Genomic DNA, 17,704 nt, shown 5'->3' with positions numbered 1-17,704 from the left:
GCCTCGGCCTCCCAAAGTGCTGGGATTACAGGCATGTGCCACCACGCCCGGCCTCTGCCATTACTTTAAAAGTAGAAACCACAGTTACTTTTGCACCAACTTAATAGTAAGAATTGTTCCCATGCCTTGTTTGCTTCTCTGTGCAAGGTACTGACTGACAGCTTCCTATATGTTAGCCCATTTAATCATCACGTCAAGCCTCTGGGCGGGAGCATTTTTATCATTTTACAAATGAGAAAACAGAGGCACAGAGAGGTTAAGTAACTTGCCCAAGACCACACAGCGAGGGAGTGGCAGAGCTTGGAATAACACCCAAGTTTGTCTGAGACCCCTGCCGCTAGCTGTGTCCTCAGCTCTGCACTGTACACACCAGAAAGAAGGTCCCACTTGTCTAACAGACCAGTGGAGAGTAGTTTCTGGAAGGAAAGGTGGGAGGGGGGATTGGTAGTTGCCCAGGGACTCAAGAGAAGGAGGCACCGGGTCCAATTTCCAGGGCTGGGCACTGTCACAGCTTAGGGTCTGCGGCTGTGTCCACCCACCGGAGTCTGACCGCACGCTGCTGAATTGAAGCTTTCAGCTGTTGTTTTTGGCACCAAAGACCCAGTTTGATTTGACTTGTTGTTGGTAGTTTTGGCATATCTTGTGAGGTTTTCTTTTTAATGAAGAGATTAACGGTCACAGTATGTTACATGTCGTTTCAGGCGAATTCCACAAACATTGATGGAACCCTTGCCAAGGTCCAGAACCATGCTGAGGAACTGGTCCACAGTTCCTCATTTAACCCTACTATAATTAACCCCACTTTATCATTTCCATTTTATAGAAATCCAGGAGTGAAGAGGACCGTTCCAGGCCACTTGGCTAACAAATACAATTATTATGCCTGTAATTTGTTGGGCGTCTATGATGTGCTGGACACTTCTGTCAGTTCCTTCTAATTCTCACAGCTCCCTTAAGGTAGGAGGGATCATAGTAACCTTACCAAGGAAGAGCCTGAGGGTCAGAGAGGCCAGACAGTCAGGATATGAGCAAGAATTCAGACCCCAAGGGCAAAGCTTTTTATTCTGTACTGCAGTTTCTTCCATTTCCCTTTATTGCATTCTTTGTACAAGTTTTGTTTTTTTTTTTTTTTTTTTTTTTTTGAGACGGAGTTTCGCTCTTGATACCCAGGCTGGAGCGCAATGGCGCGATCTCGGCTCACCGCAACCTCCGCCTCCTGGGTTCAGGCAATTCTCCTGCCTCAGCCTCCTGAGTAGCTGGGATTACAGGCACGCGCCACCGTGCCCAGCTAATTTTTTGTATTAGTAGAGACGGGGTTTCACCATGTTGACCAGGATGGTCTCGATCTCTTGACCTCGTGATCCACCCGCCTCGGCCTCCCAAAGTGCTGGGATTACAGGCTTGAGCCACCGCGCCCGGCCGTTTTGTTTTTTTAACTTTGGATTTTCTGTTACTAGATTTTCCGGTGCTTATCTCCTGATCTCTACTTTCTGCTTTATTGCCTCAACTGTTCAGCCCGGGTATGTTGAGCACTTTCTGAGTGCCAGGGCCTGTGCTGGGCACTGGGGAGCAGCAGGCAGGAGACACAGACCTAACTCTCAAGAAGTTTGCAGCGATGGGGAAGGCGGACACATCCGTCAGCCACAGCTGTGCTGCCGGGAGGTGTGACAGAGGTCATGTCACTGGGCAAGCTTTCAGGCTCTCCTCTGCAAAATGGGAATATCAGGAGGATTTACCAAGGGTCGGGATGTAAAGCGCTAAGGGTGATGACTGGCAGGTGGGGATCTCGCACTACGAGGTGCAGATGACGTAATGATTACGTTACCCTCCCACAGAAATGGCCAGATTTTTCTCTCAAGAAGCCCAGAAATGTTTATATGTTAAATTTTTAATATATTAAATGTTGATATTTATACTCCATGGATATGATCACAATAGATCAGAAACAGGAGAGCCCTAGCAGATCTAACGGATCCTCTGGTCAGCCTCCCTGCTATGTCACGTGTAACTGAATTTGAAAAATGTTAAGCTAGCTTGACACAGATGTGGGATTTGGCTAAATGTTGGCATATTTGTATGTGTCTGTGAGTGTGCATTCTATAGTTCCTTTTATTTGCAGTTTTGTTTCATCTGTTTCATAATAATAGTTTCAATAACCCTATACCCTACATTGTTGGTGGCAGTCCAAAACCCCTTTAGAAAGTGACATGAATTAAAATTTAAACATTTTCATGAGAAAATAAATATAAATGTAAAAATGCACAAAAATCTTCACATCAGTGTTCTCTAAAACAGCAAACCCTGAGAGTTATGACCTTGCGGTCGATCTAATCAATGGAACATTATATGGACATTAACAGAAAAGTTAAATGAATACAAAAGACGCAAAGCATATGTAGTTTGCTTGCCATTAGGTGAATCAGTCTTAATCTACATTCTAGGGGCTGCTTTTTTATAGTTTAATGTATTTTTAACAGCAAACTTATAGGAACGGCACAGAAGACAGACAACATTAAAAACTTGCCTATAGGACACCTCAGTTAGAGAAGTGTAGTGAGTGGATGGAATCTACCGCATAATCCAAACGCCACCGACACCACCGAGTTGCCGTCAGTAAGAAACTTACTCGTTTTAAAAAAATCCAAATGCTGGCATTGTCCAGAAAATCTAACAGGTTGATTTATAATTGTTGTAGAGTTGAACCACTGAAACTTGTTCACTGAAACATTGTAACTTTCATTAATGCCAGAAACATGCCTTATTCAGTAAAATACCTGCTGCAGAGGTGGGTAGTTAACATTTGAGGCAACTCATCAAATTTGCATCTTCTGGAGCCAGCCTGGAAGGACTCTCAGCAGCCCAAACTGGAACAATTTGAGGCATGAAATTTAGAACGTGCAATTCAATTGTAGCCCAAAACGTAGACTAAATACCCATGAGTCCATACGGATTTAAATAAACAAACAAATAAATAAACAAATTGGGGAGAGGAGATAAATCTTCCTTTAGAAATCAGAAGAATTCACTGCTGAGAAAAAGGCAATGTGCCCAGTCCACACTCAGGGGAGAGGCGGGATGAAGAGCCCCTCTCCTGGAGATGAAGTGTGACTGCCCCCAATCCTTGAATGTAGGCTGGACTTACTGCCTTGTTTTCAAATATAGAATACAAAAAGGGGAAAGAAAGTGAACTACAGTGAACACTGGCAAACCAGACCCTAACCAGGGACCAGTGTCAACATCAGTGATGGGTCACGTTGAAGGCACAGGTCTCTGATATGATAAGGACACTTCACCTCTGTGGGAATCTTGCTCAAAACGAATCACCCAGTTGGCTATGAGAAAAACATCAGATAAACCCAAATTGAGGGATACTCTACAAAACTCCTGACAGTGCTTGTCTAAACAGTCAGGATCACTGACAAGAAGGGAAGACTAAGAAACCATCACAGACCAGAGGACCCTAAAGGAGACGTGATGACGAAATATAATGTGGTTTCCTGGATGGGACCCTGGAGGAGAAAAGGGACGTGAGTGGAAAACTCTAGGGAAATATGAGTCAAGTTTGGAGTTTGATAAGTGGTAGCATACCAGTGTGAGTTCATTAGTTGTGGCAAATGTGCCATAGCAATGCAAGCTGTTCCCACTGGGGGGAACCGAGTGAGGGGTGTATATATGGGAACTTTCTGTACTGTCTTTGCCACTTTTCTAAGATTATTCCAAAACTAGAAGTTTATCACAATTTTCACCTTTTTAAGAAGCTTCTAGAAATGCTTTGGCCATCTTTATCTCCAGTGAAAACCAGAGCATGACGTTATGTTAGAAATGATTTTCTGTGGCTGAAGTGAGGGGTGCTCACCAGTGGGGCTGTTGCCCAGCCTGTTCTGCCTGGGCATAACTCATCTTGAAGAATCTGGAAACCTTAGTGTTAGGATCTTCAGCCTTTATAGTACTGCCCGAGATGTGTGATTACAAATTAGTCTCTATTTGGGTGCGCATGGGAAATTGGTTACCGGAGTTTGTCAAGCTTTGCTGAATCTTGCAGCCAGAATATGGGCACGCCTGCTGTAGGAGTCCCTAAAGAATAAAGCCTGGACTTTGCTGGAGCCGCTGAACAGTTCTAGGACAGCTTTTGTGACTGCCTGCTGTTAAGTGTGGACACATGAGCAAAAGTTGACCCGAAACTTACTTTCACTCTCACCTGGTAGTGAGGTTGTAATGGGAGGTCTCTGACATCCCCCAAGGAGCCCCAGAATTGCCCTTTCCACATGTCAGCCCTTGGAACTCATACACACACGGCCTTTTACCTATGTGCTGTGTGCGTATGAGTTGAGACTCCTCTATTTGTAAATTATCAAAACCTAACTCAAATTGGCTTGATTCACAAAAAGAAACGTATTGACCTGTGTTTCTGGGAAGTCCAAGGGGGTGGTCTCTTCTGGCACGAATGGACCCAGAGGTTCAAATGATGTCAGCTTTGGACTTTCCCCCACCTTTCAACTCTGTCTTCTTTCTTCAGTAGGCTTTCTCCATGGCAGCCCAGGCCTCTGTTATCTGGATTGCTCCAGAGCTGGAGGAAATGATAGTCTCCGCTTTAAGTTCCACCAAAGTCCCAGGGAAGACTCTGACTGGGCCAGGCCTGAACCCTTTATAATCAATCACTCTGATTGTTCTCGTGTGCTTCCCTGGGACAACCCCATCTGAAACATATTGATTATTGCAGAATGGGGGAAATATGATCTCCAAAGAATGAGAACTGAAGAGCCCGAACCACTGGTTTATCTTAAGCCACGTCTTCAGCTAGAACTCATTTCACAAAGGAACCAACTAAGAACAATGCAGGGTTAAAAAAAAAAAAAAAGAGCATGCCGTTGGAATCTCTAGAGAACAGAGTCCTGGCCAGGGATCTGGAGTCAGAAGTTCTAATCCCAGTTCTCCTCCAAATCACCAAATGACACTGGGCCGATCACCTTCTCTCTTTGACTATCCAGAGAGGCATTCTATAAAATGGCTCTCTCCCCGAGTTTAGTTTTTATTTCCTGGTCATGGAGTGGGCCGAAACACACACAGCACCTCCCCAGCCCCACCTCATCTTTTTTTTTTTTTTTTTTTTGAGACAGAATCTTGCTCTGTTGTCAATCAAACTGCTGTCCTCTGAGCAGCAGACCCCATACCAGGCTTCTCTGTGTCCCCGGCACCCACCTCAGGCACCTGGCTGAGGACCCCTCCTCAGCTCAGCCTCTGTGACATGGACTCTATGGGATCTGAGCCTCCTGCACTTCCTTCTGCCAAATGCATGCTGGGAATGGGTTATGCAGGGGTTTAGAGAGGGGGTGGATGGAGGGGAAAGGAATCGACATTTGGAGAGCATTTATCCAGCCAAGGGCTTTTATGTTTGAGCATTGACACATTACGACAACCGTACGAGGAGATTTTATTATCCCCATTTTAGTGATGAGGAAGCAGAGACACTCAGAGACTGAACGGCATGACCGAGGCACGCAGGGGCAGGTGGCAGCTCCAGGATCCGAGCCCAGCTCCCCTACCCAAGAAGGGAGGTGGTACCTAGGCTTGGCCACCATGCCACCTCGTCCTGCCCTGGAGGGTCACCACGGCCAGGCCTCAGCACACACCGGGGCTCCTAGGAGGCAGGCTTGCCACCTTTTATACCCGCACATCTCCCGAGTCCCCTTTCTGCCTTGCGTGTAATCGATGCTTAACACAGTTTGAATGATTTTATCATTGAAAAGGCAAAGTGGAAAACTGGCAGTTTCAATTCTGAACTGTGTGTCCCTGTAAGACAGGCTGTTTTCATTGTGTTCAGCAGGACCCACAGAACGGGAAGAACATCTCTGAGCACACCCAGATGGAATGTGATGGGATGTACTAGAATGTAATGGGACGTGCTGGAATGTGCCGGAATGGGATGGGATGCTGTCAACTGCAGCAACAAAGAGGCTCAGGGCCAGGCACGGTGGCTCACACCTGTAATCCCAGCACTTTGGGAGGCCAAGGCGGGCCGATCACCTGAGGTCAGGAGTTCAAGAACAGCCTGGGCGACATGGCGAAACCCTGTCTCTACTAAAAATACAAAAATTAGCAGGTACTCAGGAGACTGAGGCAGGAGAATCTCTCAAACCCGGAGGCGGAGGTTGCAGTGAGTCAATATCATGCCACTGCTCTCCAGCCTGGGCAATAGAGCAAGACTGTGTCTCAAAAAAAAAAAAAAAACAAAAGATGGGGTGGGACTGGGGAGGTGCTGCCTGTGTTTGGGCCCACTCCATGACCGGGAAAGAAAAACTAAACTTGGGGAGAGAGCCACTTTCAGATCACCAGATCGAAATCTAAACCTCGATGTCCAAAATGCTTTTCTTTATTACTAAGCTGAATAGAGCCTGTGGTTTCTCAACCTTGTGTCTCCGCTTCGCGCTTTCACCCTGGTCTTTAGAGGAGAGCTGGAAGCAGTTAAACATCCAGGTCTGGCTGATGAAAGGGCACATTTACAAGATTGAGATTCAGTTTGGGTTTGTTCTGGAAAATTCTCTTCTTTTGTCCAGACTTGCTCCACTTCTTTTTGAGGACTCAGATGCACCAGACTTACTCTTTAGCTGCAGAGGTCTGTAGAAACTACCTGGTTTAATGTCCCTTTTTAATTTAATTTAATTTAATTTAATTTTTTTGAGATGGAGTTTCACTCTTGTTGCCCAAGCTGGAGTGCAATGGCACGATCTCGGCTCACTGCAACCTCCGCCTCCTGAGTTCAAGTGATTCTCCTGGCTTAGCCTCCTGAGTAGCTGAGATTACAGGCGTGCGCCATCACTCCCGGCTAATTTTTTGTACTTTTAGTAGATGCAGGGTTTCACCATGTTAGCCAGGCTGGTCTCAAACTCCTGACCCTCAGGTGATCCACCCACCTCGGCCTCCTAAAGTGCCGGGATTACAGGCATGAGCCACTGCACCGGCCTAATGTCCCCATTAGGAGATAAAGGCCGAAGTGAGAAGGCTCTCACTAGAGGGACATAATTATCACTCCTTCCTTAGGCGGCTCTGTGAAACTGAAGTGAGAGAAGCCAATGACGAACCGCTCAATCAGGGCCGGGCACTCCCAGCTCCAAGGAAGGCCTCCCATCTAAAGTCCCATTGGCTTTTGATCAACACCCATGTTCTCTCTCCCGGGGCCTTCTTGCACAACTGTCCCCATCACCTAACTGCTCAAACTCTCTGCAGCCTGGCAATGAAGAGTGAACTGAAAATGCCGTCACCGCCTCTCCCCGGCCTGTCACTGTCCAGGCAGGGATCAGCGCCAGTGGCTGGTGCCCAGGGTCACAGTTATGTGACCTAACAGCCTCCTGAGGGTCCCAGTGTCAGCTCTTTGCTGAGCCAAGGAGCCTTGATCTCTAGATTGCTCTTGGCTGATGGGCCTGGGAGCATTATTTTTTGCCAGGAAGTAATGACATGGCGCACAAAACAAAGTGTCTTGGAACCAGAGTGGAGTGTCCTCGCCCCACCCCACCCCGCCCATCGCAGGCCTCTGTCAGGCCCGAGCCAGCCAGCAAGTGGATATTTTTTGTTTTTTTATTTTTATTTTTTATTTTTGAGCTGGAGTCTCACTCTGTCACCCAGGCTGGAGTGCAGTGGCATGACCTCGGCTCACTGCATCCTCCGCCTCCTGGGTTCAAGTGATTCTCCTGCCTCAGGGTTTCACTATGTTGGCCAGGCTAATCTCAAACTCCTGACCTCAGGTGATCCACCTGCATCTGCCTCTTAAAGTGCTAGGATTACAGACGTGAGCCACCGTGCCCGGCCACAAGTGGATGTTTATGAGGCAACTGTGCAGACGGTTAGTGCTAAAAGGGTGAACTGAGGAAATACCTGTGATGAATAATGACTGGCTCCCCACAAAGCCAGTGGGGCTCTCCTAACCCTCCCTGATGGGCCTGAAGGACAGTGGTGCAGACACTCCTGGGGAAACCCTTGATGGCCCATTCCTGCCTTAGGAAGCTGCCAGCAGCATTTGCAGCTGGTCCAGAGGGTGTGCTCAGACCTGCCACCACCCCGCCTCATCCTTGCTTATAGAAGGTTTGAGAAAGAAATGCTCTGACCCTTCTCTGGCCTCCTGAGCCTCATGTAAACTCCCAGGGCTCAGGGGGACCCAGGTGAGCCAGGAACTCTGCTTGGGGGTTGTCAGGAGATGTGGAGGTCGGTGTGCCCAGTCAGCTGCAGCTCATACTGCATGCCCAGAAAGACCCTGCAGGAGTAAAAAAGATGCTGGAGGACCTTGATGGAGCCCTGCCCACATGCAGGATGCTCTATGTGGGTTCTCTGTCTTACTTATTCCCTGGACTCTCAGGGGCAGATGCCCCTTTTCTCCTGATCTTAAGGGTAAAAAGACAAAGACTCAGAGAGGTTAAACACATTACCCAAGCCCACTTACAGTGGAGGGGCTGAAACTTGAATCCACCTACTCTAGAGGCTTAAGCTGGGGAGCAAGAGGGACTTGTTTCATGTGGGTTTTTTTCGTTTTTTTTTTTTAAATGGAATTTCACTCTTTCACCCAGGCTGGAGTGCAGTGGCGTGATCTTGGCTCACTGCAACCTCTGCCCCTCTGGGTTCAAGTGATTCTTCTGCCTCAGCCTCTCAAGTAGCTGGGATTATAGGTGCTGGCAAACATGCCTGGCTAATTTTTGTTTTTTTAGTAGGGATGAGGTTTCACCATGTTGGCGAGGCTGGTCTCGAACTCCTGACCTCAGGTATCCATCCGCCTCAGCCTCCCAAAGTGCTAGGATTAAAGGCATAAGCCACCATGCCCAGCCTCTTTTACCTTTTTAAAATGTGCCTACTAGGAATTATATGGCTGTATTCATTTGCTAGAGCTACTGTCACCAAGTACTGCCAATTGGATGGCTTAGACAACAGAAATTTCTTGTCTCAGGTTCTGAGTTCATTCAGCCTGAGCCTCCTGGAAGTGAGCCAGCTATTTCTGAAGGTTGTGTGGGAGAGCACAGAACAAACAAACAAGCAAACAAAAACACACACACACCAAAAAAAGCAAGAAAAACACACTCTAATTTGGATTTTATTCCTATTTTTCCTAGGCCTAAGCGATTACCCTGGTGATTTGGTTTCTTTTGAATCACCGAAGCATATGTCGCAGTTTTACCTTTCAGCTCTTCGATGAGGCTGTCAGTGTCTGCAGCCTGCCTTGGTAAGGACAGCCACCCTTTGACGAAGCGTCTGCTGGGGAACAGGCACGTGCCGGCTGCTCTGTTTCAGGACTTCTCACAGCAGTTTTGCCACATAGGTCTTCATAACCAGATCTGACAGATAGAGAACGAGATTTGGGTTTTAAACTCCGACGATCCAGATACTTACTCGAACGTTATTTTCACCCTTTCTATTGTGTGCACCTCTTCCCTTCTTTCCCTTTTTCCTGTAGTTGGCTCCATTTTCTTAGTAACTTGAGGATGTTCTTCTGTTGAACTTCATCTTCTTGGCTGAGGGATGCTTTGGAGGAAACCGAGCCAGTGTGGCTGGCTGTGGGACAGGCTCACCCAGCTAGGCAGGCAGGAGGAAGCGAGATCCTACGACCAGCCTCTCTCCCTGTGCTGCCTCGGAGATCTCGCCCAGGTCCGCCTCCCTCCGAGCTGCAGCCTCAGGGAAGCTCAGCCTCTGCTTACTCAACATCTCAAGGTAGGACCAGGCTGCAGCAGCTTCTAGGGCTGGGCATGGCTGCTACTTCAGCCTGAGTTCCTTCTCCACCAGCTCTGCCTGGCAAGCAGTGACACACCTCTCTAGACTTGGCTAAAGCAGCTTCTCTACGAATTCTCCCTGGCCTGCTCCCCACTTTCCTCCTTCTCCACAACTTCCAGCAAGAGCACTAGGGGCATGTTTTGGCCATTGTTTTCCGTATGTCTGTTCCCCACCTTGACTGGGGTCTTCCAAGGGTCAAGTTATCATCTCCTTGGGTGCCTATCCTTTCATCCTTGACCTGATATTCATCAGAGTCTTAATATTGCATGAACAAATGACATGACTAAATAATACCAGCCACCCTGAATCAAGTCAGGATATGGTTCGCATTGCAAGAATATGTGGGCTTGCTGTGGATTGAGAGACCTGGGTCCATGCAAACCACGACTATTATCCAATACCAGGACTTTGAGAAGGCATCTGGGCTCTCCAGGTGGATGCAGGCTGCTTCAGGGAGAGGACTGGGGTCTCGGAGTGGAAGAGAGGTTTGCCATTTACTGCACAAACTTTTGTATTTGTGCATGTATGTACTTCAGAAAAAAAAATTTTTTTTTAAAAAAAAGAAATGAATGAGATGGAAATTTAGTGGAAGGGGTATTGAATGAGAACTAAGCTGATTTGTGGAATATAGAAGCATGATATTCTTATACTCCTGATTTTGTGGACTGGTATTTACAGCTGCTTTGGTGACCCCAGGACCAAAGGGCCTTGTCAGGACAGACAGTGGAAGCTGTAGGCAGGTGGGGTTAACTCTGCGTGAGGATGAGGAAAAGAAGCAGACATTAATGAACTATTTTGTGTGTGTCAGAGCTTGTATTATGCTGCTGCTATTATTATATAAATTTATGATGATCGCTAATCCTTCTGAAAATCCTGCATTAATTTCAACTATTAGTGTCCTATTGTTACTGTAACCAATTATCACAAACGTAGTGACTTTAAAGCAAGACAAATTCATTATCTTACAGTATTAAGAAGACCTAAAATCAAGGTGTTCCTTCTGGCGACTTTAGGGGAGAATCTGTTGCCTTGCCTTCTCTAATTTCTAGAACCCCTCTGCATTCTTTGGCTCATGGCCCCATCCTCCTCCTTCAAAGCCCGCAACGTAGCATCTTCCAGTCTCGGAATTCTGCCTTTCCTGCCCCCCTCCGTAGGGATCTTTTTGATTATGTTGAGCCCAGCTGGGTAATCCAGGATACTCTCCTTTCTCCAGATCCTTCCAGAGACCTCTGTAAAGTCTCTTTGGCCACCATGTAACCTAATATGTTCACAGGTCCTGGGGATTAGGACATGAACATCTTTTGGGGGACGTCTTAGTCTGTTTTCTGTTGCTTATAATAGAGTGCTGGAAACTGGGTAATTTATAAAGAAAATACATTTCTTACAGTTATGGAGGCTGGGAATCCAAGGTCAAGAGGCTGCATCTGGTGAGGGCCTTCTTGCTGGTGAGGGCTCTTAGCGGAGTACTGAGGCAGCTGAGGGCATCACATGGAGAGGGGGCTGAGTGTGCTCATGTGCCAGCTCAGGTCTCTTTTCCTGTAAAGCCACCAGTTCCACTCCCATAATATCCCATGAATCCATTAACCTATTAATCCAGGGCACAACCCTCATCACCTAATCACTTCTTAAAGGTCCCACCTTTAATATTACCATTTTGGGGATTAAATTCCAACATGAGTTTTGGAGAGGATAAATATTCAAACCTACAGCAAGGGTCATTATTCAGCCAAGAACAATGACCATCTCCACTCCACAGTACCGGAGCCTGGGGGTTCCTCAAGGTTAAAGTACTTCACCCAAGCCACGAAACTAGAGCTGAGCAGGTTCCCCTTCAACCATGATGACTTTCCTATGGTCCCAGCTGTCTGCGTTGGACAGGGTCCCTTGGCTCCCTTACTGAGCCTCCTGTGCATGCTGGAGGTGTGCAAGGAGAGGCGGGGGCCCACCTGGTGTAGGAGGAGGCACACATAGTGGTAAAGTGGACATTAGGAGTGCAGACTAGAGCGCCTTGCAGATAGAAGGCACTCATTTGCCAGCTGCTGGGAGGGTTGGAGTCAATGATTCTCTGTGAGTCCTTCTCCAGGACTTGCCCTCAGTAAGGGAGTGGCTTCGCTTTAAGTTGACCTCCTTCCGGGAGACAGCTCACATCTAAAGTCTCCCTCGAGGGCCACCCCAGCTGCAGAACTCCATGCAGGACTGTTACGGCTGCATCGCTACTCAACATTCCCCCTGTAAGGGAGTGGCTTTGCTTCAAGTTGGCCTCCTTCCGGGAGGCAGCCCACATCTAAAGTCTCCCTCGAGGGCCACCCCAGCTGCAGAACTCCATGCAGGACTGTTACGGCTGCATCGCTACTCAACACTCCCTCCTCCCTCATGCCCCCACAGGAATTCTTCATGACTCCCAGGAGCACCCTCAGCGACCCTCCTGCATCCGTGTCTCTGTCTCAGAGCTGGTCTCCCGGGAGACCTGATTTCGGGCGGTGGAGAGGAGAGGCCAGGCTGGAAGGTTTCTCAGGTTCTGAGCTTCTGTGGTTTCTCCAAGCTCTGACCTTCCATGGGAAGGTGACGTGGTAAGAGCAGCTGGCCCAGGGCTGGAAGCTTCCCTTTCTTACCCCTCTCTGTGGCTTGTGGGAGGACTGAGATGCTGAAAGACAGAGCAACGCCAACATCACCACAAGGGCTGCAAAGCTGGGCAGGAGCTGCTCCCGTTATCTCTCGGCTTGGCCTCATTTCCTGCTTCTAGTTAAGCTTCGCTGAGCTCTTTGCTGTTTCTCAAACCTGCCAGGTGCTTTTCTGCCATGGGGCATCGCAGGGCATCTGTACATGCTGTTCCTTCTGCCTAGAATGCATGTCCTCCAGATATCGGAGTAGCTCACTCTTTCATCTGCTTGGAGTCAGCTCAAACGCCACCTTCGCAGGGAGGCCTTCCCTGATCACCATGTCTATCCCTGCACCCCCGCCTCTCCCAGCACCCCGTGGCTCCCTCCCTTGTTTCTGTTTTTCCAGGTAGTTTTTAGCCCTTCATCACATACTGTAACACCCACTATCACTCACAATGTAATATACTATGATCACTTTATAACATACAATCTCACCCGTAATGTGTATTTATTTCATCTACTTGTTTATTTTGTTTGTCTTTGTCTGATTTACTCATGACTGTATCTCTGCTGCCTGGAATGGTGCTTGGCACATACAAGGAACTCAGGAAATGTTTGTGGAATGAATGAAAGCTTGGGGGTTGTATGAAGCTTTGGAAGTGATTCCGAGGGTCCAGGGTCCTTGGACCCAACACTGTTCTAAGATGGTAAAGGGTAAGGATGAAATGGTGATGTGATGCCTTCCTATTTTGGGGAGCTTGGGTGCCTGTCTCTGTCCTCACCATGCTCCCCACCCCAGGTCACAATCACATGGTACCTGCACACTGTGGAAGGGCCATACATTCTTTTTTTTTTTTTTTTTGAGATGAAGTTTTACTCTGTCACCCAGACTGGAGTACAGTGGTGTGATTTTGGCTCACTGCAACGTTTCCCCCCTGGGTTGAAGTGATTCTCCTGCCTCAGCCTCCCGAGTAGCTGGGATTACAGGCATGTGCCACCACGCCCAGCTAATTTTTGTATTTTTAGTGGAGACAGGGTTTCACCCTGTTGGCCAGGCTGGTCTTGAACTCCTGACCTCAAGTAATCTGTCCACCTGGCCTCCCAAAATGCTGAGATTACAGGTGTGAGCCACTGTGCCCAGCCAAATTCTTGAATAAATGAGGGCAGACAAACTGGGTCAGTCATCCTCGTTTCTCAGGTGAAGAATCTGGGTTTTAGGGAGAGAGGTACCTTATTCCTATGGGAATAGCTCAGGCTGTAGCCTGAGGCAGCCAAATGAGCACATCAGTCTTGAGTGAGGCAGCTCAGCCCAGCACAGGCTGGGAGGAGGGTCTAGACCTGCTGTGCTGCAGGCCATTGCCCTTGAGGGCTCTCTAGTCCATGGGGAAATACTGCATGGAATGCAGCATCCTGGCTTTGCAGGATGTCCCCAGCTGATGGTTCCTTTGGGATTATAGGGACCAGTGGTTCCTACCTGGGCTACCTTGTCCCCAGGAGGGCCTTCAAGACAGGCGTGTGTGTAGGGGGTGGAGGTAGGGGCCCCCTCATTCAAATATGGCCAAGGCCTTATGGAAATCACACATCTGCCCAAGAAGAGTTGACACAGCCCTCTCAAAACCTCAGGCTTATTTATCTTTGTCTGAAATTAGATACACTCCAGTGGGAAACAATGAGGTTGACCAGAAAGCTGGTTCATGTCCCATTCATCCAGCCTTCCTCATTGGATGGTCCCCAACACATACAGTTCTTCCCAGAGAGGGATTCCGTGAATAAAACATCTCTGTTTCATCGTATAAGAATGCCACAGAAGCCATAACCCTGCCAGGGTGGGCAGAGAATGCAAGAAAAGAGACATTCATATGAAATGGAAATGGCAGCCTTGCAGGAGTGGAGTCTCTTCTCATTTTTCTAACCCGGTGACTAGCTAAGCGTTCTAGATAAGGCAACCTCTTTTCTACTCCACGTTTGTATGCAGGAAAGGAGGCTGAAGGTGGGAGCTCCTCCCTGCGGAACCCCAAGGCCTGCCCCCCGACACAGCCCCTCAGCTGTGGAGCTCCGAGCCGAATCAGCACTGTCAACCCACATGAGCCTGGGTAGAGTCCAGTGGAGCCGGGTGAGGCCCGCCTGGCAGAATCCCAGGTATTATCGTTGCTGTGCCTGGATTCTTGAGGACAATACAGGCCAAACTCCGCTGAAGCATCTCTCTTTGGGGAACTTGAGAAACTTTGCCCTTTTTTCTGGATGTGGCCTCAAGACCTTAGTTCAACACAATAAACCACAGTAGGAAACTTGATTTGATGGAGTTTGGCAGTACGGTCCTGCTGGGCTTCCTGAGAGCTCAGGGCCTAGGCTGTGTAGTCAGAAGTGTCCCCTCTAACTTGATTCCATCTTCACAGCCAGGGGCCATGGACCAAGGTCTCATCTTCATCCTGGAGGTTTCTGAGAGTGAGAGAAGCCGTCGGCCAAGTGGACAGAGCCCTGGTCTGGCGTGGAGGCAGCAAGCCCCTGTGTTCTGGATGCCCTTGGGTAAGTCACCTGCCCAGTCTCCCCGTGCGTGAAACAAGGGTATGGACTCTCAAAGAGTTGTTGGGATAATTTTTTAAAAACTCAACCACTGTCTTCCCTGCTGTCCGCCTCTCCCCTTCTCCCACCCCCGATTCAAACGCAGTGAGTGGGTGCTTATTCTCTCCCGGGGAAAGAAGAAACAGTGAAGGGCAGAGAAGGAGCTTGCCCAGCTTCTGATTTCCAAAAGCAAGCTGGGTGCTTTCCTGTAAACAGATTCAAGAGAGACGTGACTGGCGTGTTCTAGAGACTGTGATCCTAAATCTTGCATCTTCATCAGCTCCTGGGATCAAATGCTATAAAACAGCAGTCGAGACCCCAGTTCTATCAGCTCCCAGCTGGGTGACCTTGGACAGGTCACTTCACCTCTTTGTGTCTCAGTCTCCTGCATAAGATGAGGGTGGTGACTGTGCCTGACCCCGTGGGATTGACATGAGGACCGGATCAGTAGATTCACGGCCTAGAGAAAACATTGGGTGGATATTTGCTATCACTATCATCAATAGCATTATTGTATTACTGAAGTCTCTGGGTTTTTATATTTTTTAAAAAATGGCAGAGCTTTTTCTTCAAATGCAATTGGATGCAAATGCCCAGGGTATAACTGGAATAGAGCAGACCTGCTTGAATGTAAGTGCGGGGGACGAGGTGCACGAATCACCCTTTCAGAATAAAGCCCCTAAGTGCCCCCTCATGATAGCCCTGAGGGGGCTTCAAGGAACATTATTAAAAAAATCTCTTCCATGGATACAAATAAAAAATGCCAGCAGGCTGCTAATAAATGGCTGTTCCCTTTGGTAGAGACCCACCTCGTCATTCTGACGTATTACACTGCGGCCCCATCTGCAGGGGTCATCCCAAGGGATGCTGGGGAGGCAGAATCCGAGCTGGAGATGAAGTTTGGTGGGGGTGCCGCTAGGATCAGCACTGGGTGAGGGAGACATTGGGCTGTAATGAGAGCCCAGCAGATTATAGAGTGAGCCAGTGATCATAGCTCACTGTAGCCTCCATCTCCTGGACTCAAGCAATCCTCTCATCTCAGCCTCCTGAGTAGCTGGAACTCCAGGCATACACCACCATGTCTGGCTAATTTTTTAAGGTTTTTGTAGAGACAGGGTCCTGCCATGTTGCCCAGGCTGGTCTTGAATTCTGGGACTCAAGCATTCTTCCCCCCTTGGCCTTCCAAAGTGTTAGGGTTACAGGCATGAGCTACTGCATCAACCCCAGCTGTAATTTTCTTTAATAAAAAGAAAATTATATGGCCGGGAGCGGAGGCTGACGCCTGTAATCCCAGCACTTTGGTAGGCTGAGGCGGGCGGATCACTTGAGGTCAGGAGTTTGAGACCAGCCTGGCCAACATGGCAGAACCCTGTCTCTACTAAAAATACAAAAAATTAGCCAGGTGTGGTGGCAGGTGCCTGCAATCCCAGTTACTCAGGAGGCTGAGGCAGGGATAATTGCTTAAACCTGGAAAGCGAAAGTTGCAGTGAGCTGAGATCAAGCCATTGCACTCCAGCCTGGGCAAGACTGTCTCAAAAAAAAAAGGAAGGAAGAAAAGAAAACCCCTCCTCTACTAAAAATTATCAGGTCATGGTGGCACATGCCTGTAATCCAAGCTACTCAGGAGGCTGAGGCAGGAGAATCGCTTGAAGTGGGAAGCAGAGGTTGCAGTGAGCCAAGATTGCACCATTGCACTGCAGCCTGGGTGACAGAGCAAGATTCCGTCTCCAAAAAAAGAAAAATATGAATGTAATGATGCAAATATACTAATAAATCCAGCCCAGATTATATTCATCTTCAAGTAGAAATTTTATTTTTTTCAGGAGGAAGCAGCCCACAAAAGTCATAATGCAGCCCAGGTCGGGAGCCCACCTCGTACCCTCAGTGGGTTCGTAAATACTGCCCAGCTGTGGCAGTCGCTGGTGGGGCCTGCCCTATGTCACCCCGGCCTCCTGGGGTGGGTGCCCTGGAGATGCAGGGGGCTGGTTGGATAAACGTTCCTGAAGCAACCACCGGATGGGCCCTTGAAGGACTGGCAGAGGCCATGTGGGGTGTGGGGCACACCCGAAAGGGGAGAGTTCTGGAAGGAGTGAGAATAGAGCAAAGCAGGGATGGGATAGGCTTGGGCTGCCTGGGACCCCTGGAGATAAGGCCCTGAGAAGAGCAGCAGTTGGCACCCTGCCCGGTCCACCCACCCCCATGCCCGTGTTACCTCCCGCTGACCCTTCCTCTCTGGGCTCAGTCTCCCCCACCGTGGCCTAGGGTGTGCTCAGGGGCCTCTGCCTTCCTGCAGGAGCCTCACACCCACTCAGCTCCTGTTTATGCCTCTGATCATGTGGTATTATAGTGTGTGTGTCTGTGTGATGTGTATGGTGTATGTGTGTATATCTGTGTGGTATGTGTGGTGTGTCTGTGTCTATGTGGCGTGTATGGTGTATGTGTCTGTATCTGCAGTATGTGTGTGCATGTGTGTTTGTGTGTGTGTGTGAGTCTGTGTGCAGTTGCAACTGGCATCTTTTACTCTCAAGTGTTCTGGGTTAGACCAGAAATCATATGGCCATCTTCCTGGTGCCTCGGGACTTTCAGACTGCCTGAGGCTGAAGCCTAGAAGAGCTGACCTTTCCAGAAGTCCTGACTCCTGCTTTCAGTCTCCCACCATCAACCACACACATACACCTGCAGACATGCATGGACCACACAGACACACATACATACACCATACACATCATGCAAACACACACATTATACATACCACACAGACACACACACATACACCATAGATATCACATAAACAC

This window comes from Aotus nancymaae, unplaced genomic scaffold (assembly GCF_030222135.1).
Source record: "Aotus nancymaae isolate 86718 unplaced genomic scaffold, 86718_ANA_hifiasm-v0.15.2.pri h1tg000011l, whole genome shotgun sequence".
NCBI classification, from domain to species: domain Eukaryota; kingdom Metazoa; phylum Chordata; class Mammalia; order Primates; family Aotidae; genus Aotus; species Aotus nancymaae.
The sequence above is the reverse complement of the archived record's forward strand: the minus strand, read 5'-3'. Positions refer to the sequence as shown.